Source organism: Protopterus annectens, chromosome 5.part0 (assembly GCF_019279795.1).
Source record: "Protopterus annectens isolate FY-2018-M chromosome 5.part0, PAN1.0, whole genome shotgun sequence".
In the NCBI taxonomy this organism is placed as follows: domain Eukaryota; kingdom Metazoa; phylum Chordata; order Ceratodontiformes; family Protopteridae; genus Protopterus; species Protopterus annectens.
This window is the reverse complement of record NC_056735.1, coordinates 1630611369-1630625438: the sequence shown is the minus strand read 5'-3', so window position 1 is coordinate 1630625438 and position 14070 is coordinate 1630611369. Positions and strand designations below refer to the sequence as shown.

The window sequence follows — 14070 nt, the reverse complement described above, 5'->3', positions numbered from 1 at the left end:
AGATAACGGGGGACTAGTGGTCCATTCTGGACCTATCTGCCCTGAACCTGTCAGTTGCCAAAGAGAAGTTCCAGATGGTCACACTACAGTCCATCATGCCATACCTGCAAGAGAGCAACTGGATGTGCTCGTTAGACCTCAAGGATGCTTGCTATCACATAAAAATGCACTTTGCTTCCGGCTAGGAGTCGATCATTACCAATTTTGAGCCCTACTCTTTGGTCTCACCACAGCACCCAGGGTGTTTACCAAAGTGATGGCAGTGGTAGCGGCTCACCTGAGGCTTCAGGGGACTCAGGTCTATCCGTACCTGGACGATTGGCTCCTTACTGCTCCCACCAGGCGTCTACTCTCCCAAACCAGGGATTATTTCTTGATCCTTGCCCTGCATTTGGGGATCACAATCAACACGTCTAAATCACTCCTCGATCCTGTACAGGTGATATTCTACATTGGTGTAAGGATAGATACTTTACAGTGCAAAATCTTCCTGACCTCGGAGAGAGTACAAAACCTGAGGATGCAGGTCTTTCTCATCTGCCAGTGTCATCTTCCAATAGCAGAATTAGTGTTGAAGGCCTTAGGTTCAATGGCGGTGACCATAAAGCATCTCCCGTATGCCCGGTTACATATCAGAATTCTACAGTGGACACTAGCTGTACAATGGCCCCTGTTGGAACTTCCTTTGTTGTATCCAGTGCAACTCAGTCGAGTCTGTCGGTCGTCCCTCATATGGTGGATGTGTTCTCCGGACATTTTGGAGGGATGTCCCTTTGTTCCAGCCCCGGTCCAAGCCACAGTTACCACGGACGCCTCCCAACTCAGGTGGGAGGGCATTGTTTAGGCAGGATGGTCCAAGGCCTGTGGTCCCATTCTAGAGATGAGTGTGGTCCTTTTAGCGTTGCAGGCCCTTCATGCCTTTCTTCCTCTGGAATCTATTGCATTTCAGTCAGACATGTCAGTGGTCTGGTGTATCAACAAACGGGGAGGTACCAGATCTTACCCCCTTAGTCGCGAGGCAATGAGAGTGTGGGAATGGGCGATCTCCACCAGTCTTTTTCTCAATGCAACACACATTCTGGGATGGTCCAACATACTAGGGGACAGATTGTCGGACTATTCTTATGCCTTACGAGTGGTCTCTGAAGCTTTCAGTAGAGTAACAGATCTTCCTCGAGTGGGGTCAGCCTTGCTGCGATCTCTTCGCATCTCCTTCCAACGCAAAGTGCAGCATGTTTTTTGCTCTGAACCCCCTGCCGGGTGAGTCCCCCAGAGATGCTCTAGTCCATGCTTGGCCTCCTGGTCTTCTGTATGCTTACCCTCCAGTACTTCTTATTCCGAGGTTTCTACAGAAAGCTCGAGTGTGGAGCAAAGTGATCCTCATTGCCCCGTTTCGGCCTCGCCAGATATGGTTTCCCTTCCTTTGGTCTCACCTTCTGGCTCCACCTTGGATATTGGATCCCATTCATGATCTGATTTCACACCCTTCGGGGGTTCCTTATCCGAATCTGGACAGTTTGAAGCTCACAACTTGACTACTCCAGTTCCTGTGATTGCTAGGACTCCGGGATTGTCGTCCTCAGTTAGGTCTATTTTGGTGGCTGCTTTATAAGTCTTCTACCGGGAAGGTTTATCGCAGCAAATGGAAACTATTTTCCCTTTGGGCCTCTCGAAGGAGTTTAGGCCCCTTCACGGCTCCTATTTCCGCCATTCTTGATTTTCTAGCTGATATTTTTCAACACAGCTAGTTCTTCTACTGTCAAGGTTCAGTTAGCTGCCATTTCTCATTTTCATGTGGGTGAGAATTCTGCCTCTGTAGCCTCCTCCAGGCTGTGTAAAGCCTTTATTAAAGGCACTTTTCTGTAAGCCCCCCCCCCCCCAGTCAAGGATCCTGTTCCCCCATGAAACCTTACTATGGTTCTTCAAGCTCTAATCGCTCTGTCTTTTGAACCTGCTGCAACAACAGATCTAAAATATTTATCTTGGAAAACAGTATTTCTGGTGGCCACAGCGGATCACCTGTCCGCTCATGATTGGCAGTGGAGTTTTACAGTGTCGAGTTGCCAGCCCGGCACCCAACCTTCCACAGAAGGCACACACACACACACACACACACACACACACACACACACCTACGGCTAATTTAGTGTCCAGTCCACCTGCAGCATGTCTTTGGGATGTGGGAGGAAACCGGAGCACCCGGGGGAAACCCATGCGACCACAGGGAGGACATGCAGACTCCGCACAGAAGGCACCCCAGCCAAGGATCGAACCGGAGAACCTCTTGCTGTGAGGCAACAATGCTAACCACTGCACCACCGTGGAACCGGGAAAAGCCAAAAGAAGATGATTACCTCTGTCAAAAGGGTTTCAGAACTGGAGGGCTTGTCCATCAAAGTTCCTTATATGATTTTTCATAGATAGGGTTTCCTTTCTGACCAATCCATCCTTTCTTCTTAAGGTGGCATCACCAGTTAATATCAATCAGATCATTAATTTACTTGTTTTCTTTCCTAATTTTGCTAACAAGATGGAATGCAAACTCTATCTACTGGATGTTAGACAGTTACGATTCTATTTACACAGGACAAAAATTTCTGTAAATCTGATCAATTGTTTGTATCCTTCTATAAACCCTTTTTTTGGGGAAACCTATCTCCAAGGTCAGTATTGCTAGATGGATTTCATCATGCATCCTTCAGGTCTATAAGGACAAGAGGCTTGTCTCCTCTGGGTCAGGTGAGAGCTCATTCCACTAGATCTATGGCTACGTCTGTGGCTTTTTGGTCTAGAGTCTCTTTGGATATTTGTTCTGCAGCTACTTGGTCCTCATCTCATACATTTATTTCTCATTACAAATTGGATTTGACTTCCAGAAGGAGAGCATCCTTTGGTTCCACGGTGCTCCGGAATATCCTTCCATGAGGGCCACCCAGGAGTTTTTTAGCTGGGGACTCTGTCCCACAGGTTGAAGACCAAGTGAAGTAAACTACTTCAGATAAAGAAGTTATGTACTCACCATAACGTTCCATCTGAGTAGTTCTACTTCATTTGTCTTCAACCGTCCCACCTTCCTTCCCCCGGACCTTCACATATGAACAGCCTACGGGCTGCACTTATAGGTCACAAGTATTTTTTCAGGTCGGGTTATCAGTATAAGATTCAGCAGACTCTATCTAGGGGTTGGAAGGTGGTGGAGGTGTATTATGGGTAAGGGTAGGAGCTTGGAACAGATGCTAGTAAGGTTGCTGGTTCAGATCCGGTATCCCACAGGTTGAAGACAAATGAAGTAGAACTACTCAAATGGAACGTTATGGTGAGTACGTAACTTATTTTTTTGAAAAAGATGGAAGAAAAAGCTAAGTCTATGCAGACAGACTTTTTGCAAGTCCAGCCTCCAAGTTTCAGTAGGCATTGCCCCTCAAAACATTTGTCCTTTCCAGCCCCCTTAAGGCTACCTCAGACTAGACCTAGGGGAAGCAGATCCCCCAGACAGCAGTCTCAGGGTATGCAGAGATCTAGGCAATAGAGTACCTCCAATTCTAAAACAGGGAGTGCTAAGCCACCCCCTTATGGAAAGAATTCACAATGACTTCTCAACTCCACCAAGAGGAAAACTTGCCTTCCATGCAAAAAACTGGGCCTCCATCCCCAGCGATCGATGGGTCCCCAGCATAGTGTCCCAGGGGTACACATTTTATTTCCACACTCTGCCAACCCCAGAAGGGTTCCCAGATCTTCCTGCAAACCAGTGGGCAGAGGCACAAAACCAAGTTCATTCCCTGCTCTCCATGAGGGCAATTCAGCCTTTTCCTGCAGAGCAGATAGGCCAAGGTTTCTATTCCGGACTTTTTCTGGTACCCAGAAAAGAGGGCACCTGGTGCCCAATCTTAGATCTATTTATTCTAAACACCTTCCTGGTGGTACCAAAATTCAAACTGCTTACCCTACTGCAAGCTTCTCCCTATGCTGTCCAAAGATGCCTGATTAGCCACCCTAGACCTAAAACAGGCTTATCTGCAAATCCCAATCAGAGACTCTTGCAGGAAATATCATCGCTTCTCAGCCTTTTGGCTAAGATCAAGTGTAGTATCTTCTTATCAGAGTGACTCAGTAGCTCAGTCTGTTAAATACCTTGCATGCAGTACATTTTACTTTTCAGGGCAGGATCTGCGCATTATCAGTTCTCTGCACTTCCCTTTGGCTTCTCCACTGCGCCCAGAGTTTTCACAAAATGCCTGGCTCCAGCCATTGCTTACTGCAGACAAAGAAATATTCATATTTACTCCTAGTTGGATGACTGCCTGATTCAGGCAGACAGGAAAAGCTGTTGCAGTACCTGACATTTGCAAAGGACCTCCTAACCTCACTGGGGTACACTATCAACAAAAAGAAATCCAAACTAGTCCCCAGTCAAAAAATTGTATTCCTGGGAGCAAGTCTGGACATAGCATCCCAGATAGCATTCCTTACTCCAGAAAAACAAGCCTATCTGACAGGCTACTTCTCTCAACTGGCCACCAGAACCCAGTTATCTGCAAGAAAAATCCTGCAAGCTGTAGGGTTCATGGCCTCCTCCATTCTACTAATTCTGTATGCCAGACTGCATTTGAGGAAACTTCAGTGGTACTTAAAAAGCCTTTGGTGTCGACATTCTCAGGACCTGGAAACTATTATACCTGTGATAGCTTGTATAAGGAAAGATTTTCTGTAGTGGGCAGCAGCATGCAACCACAACAAGCGACTTCCCTTTTCACAACCCCACGCCACCCATACCTTAACCCACAGACGCATCGGACTATGCCTGGGGTGCACACCTGGACAGCAGGTGCATTCAGGGCCACTGGAGCCCAAATCAGATTAATCTGCACATCAACCAAAAAGAGATGCTAACTGTTCAGCACGCTCTGACAACTTTCAGATCCCTACTCTCTCCAGGGCCTCTACTAATCAAAACCAACAACACCACAGTGATGTGGTACATCCACAAGTGGGGTGAACTCACTCTTACCCACACTGCGGGCTAGCCATGACCCTTTGGAACACGGCCTCAGCCATGCATTTTCACCTGCTAGCTCAATTCCTGCCAGGCAACCAAAACTCTCTGGCAGAAAACTTAAGCAGAAATCTCCTAGACCCACACAAGTGGCAATTAAACCACAACACCTTCAGCCTTATGAACCAGAAATGGGGTACCCCGAAGGTGAACCTATTTGCCTCCCCCCACAACCACCAGCTCAGGCAATTCTGCATCAGGGAACCTCACAGCAAGGCCTGGAAAGTGGATGCCCTATCCTTTCAATGGGTAAACCTCTCAATCTGTGCATTTCCCCCTCCATCTCTTCTTACAAGAGTATTACTCAAAATAAGGGAGGAAAGACCAAGGGCAATCCTAATTGCCCCAGACTGGCCACGCCAACACTGGTACCCATTACTGCGCAGTCTGTCACCATTGCCTCCATGGCACCTCCCACAGATTCCAGCTCTCTTGACTCAGCAGGAGGGAGAGTTCTTGCATCCACAATTGCAGACCCTGAACCTGGCAGCCTCGCTTATTATTTTACTTCTCCTCCAGTGGCCAGCCTAAGCAAGCAGGTCTTGAATATTATGCATGAAGCCAGACCACCCAGCACTAGAAAAATCCTATGCTGCCAAGTGGAAAAGGTATTGTTCCTGGATCCAGACTAAAGGAGCTGAGCCAGTGCTGCCCTCCTTACTTCTCATCCTGGATTACCTAGCAGAGCTACTTCACAGGGGCCTATCCTCCTCTTCCATTATAATCCATGCCTCTGCCATATCCGCACATTACAGCACCGAGCAGCCTTCTCTCTTCACACACACACTCATCAAGCAGTTCCTGAGATGGGCTAACAATTTAAGGCCACCAAGAAGAGCCCCTACCCCTGCTTGGGACCTTAATGTTGTGTTGAAAAAGCTCATGCTACCCACCTTTGAGCCTGCAGCTTCAGCAGAGTTAAAATTCCTCTCTTGGAAAACAGCCTTGCTTCTGGCCATCACTTCAGCTAGAAGAGTGTCTGAGCTACAAGCACTTACGGCTGTGGAAGAACCCTTCATAATTTTTCATGCTGACAGGGTCTCCCTCATGACTAACCCAACTTTCATGCCTAAAGTGGTGTCCAGTGTGGCTCTCAACCAATTTATTCATTTGCCCACCTTTTTCCCTAACCCTCAAAATAAGGGGGAATGAATCCTGCACTCTTTAGATGTGCACAGACAGCTCAGATTCTACTTGGATAGGACCAAGTCCTTTAGGAAATCCGACCAGTTACTAATCGTCTTTGCACCAGGGGCAGAGGTCAAGGCCATATCAAAGCAAACCATCTCCAAATGGATAGCACACATTTCTGTTACAAACACCATGGGAAACATCCCCCACAAGGAGTCAGAACACATTCCACTAGGGCAACTTCAACCTCTGCAGCCTTTCTCAGAGGGGTCCCTACCAGAGACATCCTGGAAGCTGCAACATGGAGTTCTGTTCATACCTTCACCAAGCATTACCACCTACCTGTCTTTTCCAAATCCTGGGCAGGCTTTGCAACCGCAATCCTGCAGGGCATGCTAGCCAGCCCAAACTCTTCTTGACTGCCTCCACCCGTTCTTTAGCTTTGAGAATCAACCCAAGTGTGATGACTGCAACAGTGAAACATGAAGAACATAGTACAGTTGTGAACACTTGCCATAAATGTAGATGTTGGAGTGTATTCACTGTTGCAGTCCTGGTTTCCCACCCTCCATCCCCCTTGTCCCTCTCTCTCTTCTTCACTCGTTACAGGGCTATTGGTATTTACTTTCTACTGATGGTGTTATTCCACCATGACTTAGCTCCCTATTTGGAGGCTCCTGACATTTGGGGCAAGAAAAACTGATGTAATGGTGTCAGCTGCCTGTTTTTATACCACTGACAACCTGACGTCGGTCCTGGAGCGACAGCAACTGACGCAGAAATACTAATCCTCTGGTGTTCGGGCCGACTGATGGCTACCCCTGTCAGGATAAACCCAAGTGTGATGACTGCAACAGTGAATACACTCTAACATCTACATTTATGGTAAGTGTACACAACTGTACTTTATGATGTAATCAAGTACTAACTAAATTGTTTTGCTGTTTTTATGCACATTCTGAAGCTTTGTTGTGAAGGAGGAAACCGGACCATGGATTCTGTAGTGTTTGGGAGAGTTCTCAAGAAGACTCTTACTCTTCCAACAAGATGCATCTCTGTTTCCTCAAGATGATTCTTAACCTTGGGTCAAGGTGCACACCTCCACAATCATGGCAAGCTACCCATCATTACTTGTCGTAGCTCAGTGGTTGCTTAAGCTGACCACTTTTCCCCTAACTTTGAAAACAAATGGGAAAGAGATTTTCCATCTTTTAGATGTCTGTAGGCAGCTAATGTGTTGCAAACGGAAGGTGTTGCTGAAACAAGCAGCTGTTTGAATCCTTTGTGTCAGACTAAGTTGTTAGAACCATTTCTAAGTAGACCCTTCCAAAATGGGTGACAGATTGTAGTATTTTATTACTCCAGCTGAAAGCCTCTTGGGTCTCAGTTACTTTCTCCCTCCACTAGAGCAGTGCCACAACAGCTGAAGTCTTCAGACGTGTCCTTTCTGTTTGTGAGACAGCTGCACTGTCCATATTTTGTGCAAAAATTACACACGAGACATAGTCCAAGAGATATGATACTATCATTCAGCAAGACATGATTTAGCATTCCTGCAGGGAAGATCTCCTTCTATTCACTTGCTACAGTATTCTTCACTTGAGGGATATCCCCGCTAGATGGCACCCTGACATCTGGCATTTGACGTCCCTCTTGAGGCGCTTGTCAACAAGGGGGTATGTAGGATCTCTGGCCGTGAGTCACAGGCCAAACCCATTTCTGAGGTCGCCTTGCCTTCAGCCATGAGCACGTCGCTAGAGGTTGACCAGACATTGAGGATCCTAGGGATTAGCTCACAGCTCTGCATCTGATGCTCCGGAGTCTGAGCCATATGATACTAGGCCAACGTCTGGGCCTCCTACACTTCAAAACATGCGTCTCCAGCTAAGAAAAAACAAAAAGATAAAACATTTATCCGCTTCTAAAGAGGCCCTTTCTGAATGGCAGGCCTTCATAGCCCTTAAACGGACTTCAGCAGTGCTTCCGCCTTTCCCAGGCCCTCAATCCTCCCAGAAAAGGGTTAGGAATCCTAAATCATCAGAAGATTCTTCCTGAAGAAGAAGGAACCCTTAGATTACTCAACTCATATACTCTTATCTTTAGAATATGTTTCACCAGAAGAGAAGTCTGTAGGCGCCAAGTCCCCCATAGAGGAAATTTCCTTTGGGAAACCAACCATTTTGAAAATGGGGGAGCATTTCAAATAGGAAACCACCCAAATTTCAGATGTACAAAAAAAAAAAAAGGTACTAACAATTGCGACAAATGGATTTGCCTAGTTCTTCTGCAGTTCCACCTGTTCAGCCATTTTGGATTCATTTAACATTGTTTCTCAAAATCCAGACCTCTCATGCCCCAGTCCCAAAGAAACCTAATTGCTTTTTTAAAGTCCCTGAGGACTGGAATTTCTTTTTCAAATGTCCTGCAGCAGACCCTGCAGATGTCCTATTCCTGTGATGCCATATTCTTAACCTTTGAGATTTTCACCTAGGTGACCCGAACGTCCGGCCAGTATACAAGAGACTTTTGCTACTGCACAGTACGTGCAATGTTGCACATAGCAAGGCAGGCATTGTAGGCCATAAAGGTGATGTCTGCACATACCATTCCTCAGAATTTCTCTGCCGCCAATCCGAACAACAGCTTCTACCGTTTATCTGATTGCTGATTCTTTTCAGATAAGTGCCCCATTGGGGAAAACTGTTTTTTCTTTGCTGCTTATTTTAGAGGTTGATGTCATCTATTTATTTTTATTTAACATTTGTTAACTGGGAAAGTTCGACTTGGAACAAAGCTAGTTTTCAGCGGAGGCTGGGGAAACATCCTCCAGACACATGCCTTTGTAACCTGGGAGGAAACCGGAGCACTCTGAGGAAAACGACTCTAGGAAAGGCAACTGTAGTTGTGGACATCAGATTTCAGACTGCCACAATCAGTGTTTGTTTTGCCTAGGGTCCAAGCACAGTTTTGAGTCTTTTGGGATTTGCCAGGCATTCGTCCCCAAGTCCCTTTGTAGTAGTTTGTCAGCCTTGAAGAGAACCTCGAGAACTAACATCTGAAACTGCTAGCTTTTGGTATGGAGGGCAACTGCGGGTCCGTCCATTGAGCCACCGAAGGCCAAAAAGGATAGGCCCAAATCTTTGGCTATGCCTCTGGATTCGGATGTTCTTCTCTAGGCCAGTGAAGCCCCGGAGGCCCATTCGATCTCTGGTTCCCAACCTGCAGTTGGTATAATTTTGGAAGCAGTTGGGGAGGGCGCCACTGGCACGTCTGCAGAGTCATTGCAGACATCCATTCATTGCGATTAATGGGAATCACTGCCCACTGTTTCGGATGTCCCAAGGATTATTCCTGTAGCTCCTCCAGCTCCCCCATCTCTATCAGTCTCTTCGTCTGACACAGAGCTCAGTCATGTGTTGGCTTTTTCTTCACAACCTAGGGTGGCTCTTCCTGGTAAAAAAAAAAAAAAAACATTTTTCCTCTCCCCCAGGATCCTTCTGATTGGCAGGCCTTCTCACGGGTAATTTAAATGCCTTCATGGCTTTAAACCCATCCTCAGGCCTTCCACTCATCTCTTTCCCTTCTACCACTCTCAGGAGATCAGTGGAGGAACAGCAGGCCTCTGGTGAAGATTCTTCTTCAGCTGATGAATCCTTTTTCTCCACTTCCCAAATTGAGTCTCCCCTAGGTTATGCTTCCCCTGAATTAGATTCCAACAGTGGGTATTCTCCTAATGAAGATTTGCCCTTTGGAGAAACTATTTCTGGGATGAGAGATCACCTCAAATGGGGAAAGTAATCAAGTATCTGAAGTAAAAAAAAAAAAAAAAAAAAAAGATTTTGTGACCTGTTCCAGATGGATTCTCCTTCTCCTTTGGCCATCCCTCCTGTCCTCCCTGCCTTTCTGGATGCCTTTCAGTGTCATAAGGCCAGATTCTCAACCTCCAGTCCCAAAAAGGCCTGACATATTCTATAAGGTCCCAGAGGACAGCAAGTTCCTTTGCAAATGACCTCCTGCAGACCCTGCAATTATCTCTGAAGACAACCATCCTTCCCTATACCAATCGGTTCCCTTCAGACAAGGATAGTAAAATGATAGAAATGTTGGGGGGGGGGGGGTGTATACCTCCTCTACCCTGGCTTTCAGAGCCTTTAACTACGAGACCCACATATCTAAATATGTCCTGGCCTTGCTTTCCCAAGCTTCTAAGCTGGTATAAGACATTCTAGATGCTCCAGTCAAGGAGCAGCTTACCTCTCCCTGCATCAGCCCATGTGCTTAGACACACTGTTAAATGCAGATGTTCGTCATGTTTCACTGTTGCAGTCATTACTTTTGGGTAATCTGCTGGCAGGTTGCCCTCAGTCGGCCTGATTAACAGAGTCTTGGGTCCTGCGTCGGTTGCTGTCCCTTCTTCCATGACTTCAGGGGTATAAAACATGCATCCAACACCATTACATCAGTCTTTCTTGCCGTGCGGTGCCCGAAGCAGAAGCAGTTCGCAAGTGCCGGTCGGCCGACTCCTGAAATTTTCATTTTCGAGTTTCAGAACCCAAGTCTTCAACTTAAAGCTAAGAACCCCGTTGGGGAAACTTTTTCTTGCTCCTTACCGATGTCAGTAAAAGTTAATAATTGCATTACTTGTGGAAAGCAAATACTACATAAAGATTTTCATTCGTACTGTATTCCTTGCCTAGGCCCTGACCACGACGTACCTTGCTGTCGGTTTTGTGCTTTAATCAGCGCACTATCCGTTGTCGATACATTTTTGCCTCTAAATATTTCGGTTCTCTGTTTAATTATCCAGAAATGTCATTGGTTAGCCATTCGATTACCGGGATTCCAAAAAAACGCAAAGATAAAGACAGACAGGCCGCGAGGTCCAAAACTGCCGCCAACACTTCTAAGCCAGTTTGCTGGTACTTGGGCGCTTTCACAGCCCCTGATACCCGCTACTTCTGATTCGCAAGCCTCTACTGAGACCCATTCGGAGTCAGGTATGCCGCGAGATGCTTCATCTATGGAACCCGCAGATGTCTCTACCTTGGATGTGTCCGGAGCTGCTGTGCAGGCACTGGCTTCTGAGGGTGTATTCAGGCCTACAGACTTGCATATTAAATTGACACCGCCTTCATTACTAAGGCCTAAACCTCGATCTATGTCTAAAAAACTGACGCCCAGGCCACATTTTCAGGCCCCTACGCCTAAAAAACAAATGATCAAAATGGCTGAAGATCTAATTACTCCGGGGTAGTCAACCCCCCCCCCCTCCCCCCCAAAAGAGGCCTAGGCCTGAGCTTGATTATGAATCTTCTAATCAGGATTCTGTTTCTTCTGACTCTTCTAATGACCTGGATTTTGTCCATACCTATTTGAGGCTTCTGATTCCATTCCCTCTGTTTCCCCTCCTGAGGATTTTTCTTTTGGGGAAACTTTACATACTTTAAGGGAGCATTTCCACTGGGAAAGTCAGAAATTTTCTGATTCAAAAAAAGAGGCTTTAGGGATTTCCTCCTTCTACCTCAGCATACGCCTTTGGCTATACCTCTTGTACTAGACATTGTTGATGTGTTCTCAGAATCCAGTTTGGCCCCTGATTCCCTGCCTCCAGCTCCTAGTAAACCTGACCGATACTACAGGGTTCCTGAGTCCCACAATTTTCTTTTCAAAAATCCTGTTGCAGATCCAGAAATCATTTCTCAAGGGCCCAAGGGCATTAAGGGTTGTACTGCTAAAAATCCTACCCCTTCTGGTAGAGACTACAGGGCGCTGGATAGATGGGGTAAAAAGGTTTATACTTATGCAACCTTGGCAATCAGAGCTTTAAACTGCCAGTTTCATATGTTAAAATATCAACAGCATATTATTGGACTGCTTAAACAGAAAATGATGTTGATTCCTGATTGTGTGGAAAGTAAAGATTTACAGGATTTAATGCATTCTGCTAAAGTTGGAAAACATACTTTGCAATGTGGTTTGATTCTTTAGAGGCCTCTTGCAGGGCTGCTCTTACTGGGTCTGTGCTTAGAAGGCATGCTTACCTTAAGGAGCAATCTTTGCCTGATCATGTTAAAGCTAAATTGTTGGATGCTCCTTTAAATCAGGACCGCCTGTTTGGCAATAAGGCTGAAGAAGTTCTAAAAAAGATGGAAGATAAAGCTATATCTATGCAGACTGTTAAAGATTTCTTACACGTGCAACCTCCAAGGTTTAGTAGGCATTGGTCCTTTCCAGCCCCTTCCAGATCTTCTCAAGCCAAACCCAGACACAGCAAAAACCCCAGGTTTCAGTCCCAGGGGACTCGGAACTAACCAGTGGGGGGCCTCCACTTCCAAATCTGGAAATAAGACACCCACCTATGGTAAACAGTCTCAATGACATACTTTTAAAATTTCCAAACACTTATCTTTTAACCGCCCCTTTGGGAGGAAAGATTGCTCTTCGTGCAAAGAACTGGGAACTCGTAACCCAGGACAAATGGGTTTTAAATATAGTATCCCAGGGATACAAATTTCATTTCCGCACATTGCCAGCACCAAACGGGTGGCCAGACCTGACCCCAAATCAGCGGGCAGAGGCCAAAAACAAGTACTTTCCTCTTCTGGTACCAGTTGAACAGCCCCCATGCATAAGAGGGAAAAGGGACAAGGTTCCTATTCCAGGTTTTTTTTGGTAACCAGAAAAGACGAATCATGGCGTCCAATCCTGGACCTGTCTACTCTGAACACCTTTCTGGAGATTCCAAAATTCAAGATGCTGGCTCTTCACCATTTACTTCCTGTGCTAGGCAAGGATGCCTTGTTGGCAACTCTAGATTTAAAAGAAAGCATACCTGCACATCCCATTCAGGGAATCTTGCAGAAGATACCTACACTTCAAAGCAGGCTACTTGCATTATCAGTTCTCTGCACTGCCCTTTGGCTTGTCTACTGCGCCCAGGTTGTTCACAAAGTGCCTGGCTCCAGTAATTGCATTTTGCAGACAAAGAAATATTCAGATATATCCATACCTGGACGATTGTCTAATTCAGGCAGAAAACCAGGCCATACTTTTAAATCATCTGGCGTTTGTAAAAAAGGGTTCTAACCTGTCTGGGGTACACCCTAAATGAAAATAAATCACAACTGGTACCCTGTCAACAGATTACATTCCTGGGTGCAAGCTTGAATACAACTGCTCAGATGGCTTTCCTCACGCCAGAGAAGCAAATTCATTTGATAACCTACTTCAAACAAGTGGCCACAAAAACCTTGCTATCTGCAAGACGAATACTGCAAGCTTTGGGGTTCATGACTTCCTGCATTCTTCTAATTCCATATGCAGTACGGCATATGAGGAAACTACAGTGGTATCTAAAAAGGCTATGGAGTCAACATTGTGACAGCCTGGAAACCATGATTCCTATCATACCTTACTTACGCCTGGAATTTCTATGGTGGGCAGAGGCCTGCCACCAAAACGAGGGACTACCATTCACACTACCCCCCTGCCGCTCAAACCCTAACTACAGATACATCAGACTATGCATGGGGGGCTCATCTGACAGGGAAATGCATTCAGGGCAAATGGAACCCAAATCAAATGCACCTACTTACCAATCAAAAAGAGATGTTAGCTGTACAGAATGCTCTGACAGACTTCAAGGACTGCATTCTTCCAGGACAACTAATGTTAGACGGACAGCACCACGGTTATGTGGTACATAAATAAGCAGGGGGGTACACATTCCTACCCTTCTGCAGACTAGCCATGGCATTGTGGAATACAGCCTTGAGCTACCAAGTGCACCTACAAGCTCAATTCCTGCCAGGTAAATTGAATACACTGGCAGACAGACTAAGCAGAAACCTCATGGACCCACACAAGTGGAAACTGGAACCACA

General features: G+C 46.1%; 1 protein-coding gene and 1 pseudogene across 1 annotated transcript in view; both read left to right on the top strand.

Moving 5' to 3' along the window:
- The window catches only part of LOC122801802 (spidroin-2-like), a 1016563-nt gene that overhangs the window by 277516 nt on the left and 724977 nt on the right, over positions 1 to 14070 (top strand). The window lies entirely within an intron of this gene.
- On the top strand, positions 4055 to 4232 carry LOC122802988 (annotated as a pseudogene).